Raw genomic sequence first — 3,798 nt, 5'->3', positions numbered from 1 at the left:
TCCTTTACAAATGAACAACATCTTCCCAAAATTCTACCAATGAACCGAAGATGACTATCCGCCTTCCCCACAACTGCCATTAAATGCTTGCCCACTTCATATCGCTCTGCTATGTTACGCCCAAATATTTAATCGACGTGACTGTGTCAAGCGCTACACTACTAATGGAGTATTCAAACATTACGGGATTCTTTTTCCAATTCATCTGCATTAATTTACATTTACCTATATTTAGAGTTAGCTTCCATTCTTTTCACAAATCCTGTCCAAGTCATCTCGTATCCTCCTACAGTCACTCAACGACGACACCTTCCCGTACACCACAGCGTCATCAGCAAAGAGCCGGTCATTGCTACCCAGCCTATCCAAAAGGTCATTTATGTAGATAGAAAAGAACAGTGGACCTACCACACTTCCCTGGGGCACTCCAGATGATACCCTCACCTCCGACGAACACTCACCATCGAGAACAACGTACTGGGTTCTATTACTTAACAAGTCTTCGAGCCACTCACATATTTGGGAACCAATCCCATATGCTCGTACCTTAGTTAGCAGTCTGCAGTGGGGCACCGAGCCAAACGCTTTCAGGAAGTCGAGGAATAAGGCATCCGTCCGATACCCTTCACCCATGGTTGGCAAGATATCATGGGAAAAAAGGGCGAGATGCGTTTTGCAGGAGCGATGCTTTCCGAAGCCGTGCAGGAGCGTAGACAGCAACTTCTCTGTCTCAAGCAAATTCATTATATTCGAACTGAGAATATGTTCGAGAATCCTGCAACAAACCGATGTTAAGGATATTGGTCTGTAATTTTGAGGATCCGTCCTTCTACCCTTCTTATATACAGGCGTCACCTGCGCTTTATTCCAGTCGCTCGGGACTTTACGTTGGGCAAGAGATTCGCGATAAATGCAAGCTAAGTAAGGAGTCAATGCAGTAGAGTACTCTCTGTAAAACCGAATTGGAATCCCACCAGGACCTGGCGATTTATTTATTTTCAACCCATTCAGCTGCTACACAACCCCAGGGATGTCTATCACTACGTCCTCCATATGGCAATCTGTACGAGACTCAAACGGCGGTATGTTTGTACGATCCTCCAGCGTGAAAGATTTCTCAAATCCTAAATTTCAAATTTCAGCTTTCGTTTTGCTGTCTTCCGTTGCGAGACCAGACTGATCAGTGAGTGACTGGATGGAAGCCTTCGTCGCGCTTACCGATTTTACGTAAGACCAGAATTTCCTTGGGTTTTCAGCCGGCCGGAGTGGCCGAGCGGTTAAAGGCGCTACAGTCTGGAACCGCACGACCGCTACGGTCGCAGGTTCGAATCCTGCCTCGGGCATGGATGTGTGTGATGTCCTTAGGTTAGTTAGGTTTAAGTAGTTCTAAGTTCTAGGGGACTTATGACCACAGCAGTTGAGTCCCATAGTGCTCTTGATCACACGGATTCTCCACTTGAGAGGGGTCATTCCTTCACCATTTCGTACGAAATTTAAATAATTCAAACACAGTTTAATTGCAACACTATCTTTTTTTGGCACCTTATTACATACAATCATTTTTTTTTCTTTTTCGTCAAGTAAACTGTAGACGTGGTAAAAGTCTGAGTAGTGCCATATAGTTTTACAAAGATACTTTCTGGTACATATGAACATAAAATCATGAAGTGCTTGAAAAAAAATTACTTTTTAGTCACTTTTAACATTTCTGTATCTCCCCACATTCTCTTGCATGTGTGTTGCAATAAAATATGAAAAATTTGTACATATTTATTTAAGAGCAAGTTTTCATTCTGGACATCATAGCAAAACTTTTCAAATTATTAGTTATAGGCTCTGTGGAGAATATAAGCTTTGGAATTCTAAGAATAAAATTCTCAGGCCCCGAAACAAACGCTGTAATTTCTCCCTTCAATTTTTTAGTCAAGGAAAATAAAAGTAAAAACTTACTTAGTTCCGTACATCAATTTCATTTACAATGGAAGCCATTTTACTGTCTGATGTAGCAGTGTATCTAGTTAACGAGTCTTTTAGTGCGAGGTTTCCCTTCTCATTTCAGCTCTATGTATTTAAAATGTTCCGCTTCACTGGCTGCTAGCCTATTTGGAGGCAGTGAGACGTCGCACTTAACTGAATAGCATGTAAGGAACTGAACACTGTGAATTTAGCTGCAATCTCGTTGCGTGTGACGGAGAACTTTCCGCGGAGCGGTGAATGAGGTGCTTGCTACGGCAGCCAGTTGCTAGAGATTTTGAGGATGGAGAACGTGACCGGACAGGAGCAGCACTATGTCACGCCTCGCTGCGTATTCCTCTTTGAGATACTGTCTTTGGAGGCGACATGTAAGGAGACCGCCTAAGCCGACCTTACCCACGGTGAACGCACGTAACGAGCAGTGAACGGCGGCTGACTTACTGCGCGTGCGCCACGACAAATGACGCGCGAAGGGCGTGTTCGGCTCACCCGAATAAATCTCCGCCGCCAGCGCCAGCCCAATTACAGAAATCGCAGTCGCCGGCAGTCGGCTGCCAGTCGCCGGCGATATTCCCTCCGTCCCGCCTCCATCTCTCCGCCTCTCCTTCGCTTATTTTCCCGCCGGCGAACGGCGAGCCTACCGGTCTATTGAGAATGCGACACGCAGCTGTTTCTCACACTTCTAGGTGGAATCTGGGCGCTGTTGTTTCCGCGGATGAGCTAATGGGCGTTGTCTGGGCGGGCATCTGGGTTCGTGACCTGGGGGAGTGGGTCTCCGCGTCTACATGCTAATGTGGAGATGGCACCGCGCACGCACTGACCCAAACCCCCTCTGCTTTCCACCCACGCCGGTTCTGTTTCAGACCGGTCGTGCTGCGGCATCAAAGCGATCGCAACGGGCGTGATTCCCGTAGAAGCTGTACACAGGTTATCTGGCGAACGTCAGTCACACACCTCTCCTAGCTAGTGCGCCGCAGTGTAGTGTCGCCATGACGCCAGAAAGAATAGAAGTCTGTGTTTCCGTCGATTATCCGTTGCGAAATCTCACCCGACACGAGGAAAGCTGCAGTCAGTTTAAAGGTTGCTTTGATAGTATGATTACATACGGGAATCATATTTGCTTTTGCAAATACTGCTAATCTCTGGCTGCAGTATGCAGTGATGACGCGAATGGCTCGGCACGGGTCGGGATTCGAATCCGGATATTCCTCTTGACGCGAGCGGTCGCCTTGACCGGCTCGGCCACCCGAGCATTCTCCTCAGACCGACCCAAACTTCCATACACCACCATTTTCGTCTAAATTCTGTACTCGAACAGATACGGCTAATCCCGTACAGGAAGGGATGCATGATTAGAGTGGAAGCCCAGGTATTAAGCGTTAAATACTGAATTGCAATGCCTGTGTTATTCTAATGGACTTTGCGATGTCCTTCAGACATTAGAACAACACAGATACTGCAATATAGTAACATAATTACAGGTAATAAACATTTTATAATTTTTTATTTGTGGGATATGCACAACTGTCCTGCAACGCGTTCGTGGTTAGCACACTGGACTCCCATTCGGGAGGACGACGGTTCAATCCTGCGTCCGGCCATCCTGATTTAGGTTTTCGGTGATTTCCCTACATCGCTCCAGGCAAATGCCGGGATGGTTCCTTTGAAAGGGCACGGCCGACTGCCCTCCCTGTCCTTCCCTAATCCGATGAGATCGAGGACCTCGCTGTCTGGTCTCCTCCCCGAAACAACACAACCACGTTCATGGTAAACAAATCCGTCACAGTTGTAAAATACTTCTATTGACCGAATTCTTACACGACA

Source organism: Schistocerca piceifrons, chromosome 4 (genome assembly GCF_021461385.2).
Source record: "Schistocerca piceifrons isolate TAMUIC-IGC-003096 chromosome 4, iqSchPice1.1, whole genome shotgun sequence".
Lineage (NCBI taxonomy): Eukaryota > Metazoa > Arthropoda > Insecta > Orthoptera > Acrididae > Schistocerca > Schistocerca piceifrons.
The sequence above is the reverse complement of the archived record's forward strand: the minus strand, read 5'-3'. Positions refer to the sequence as shown.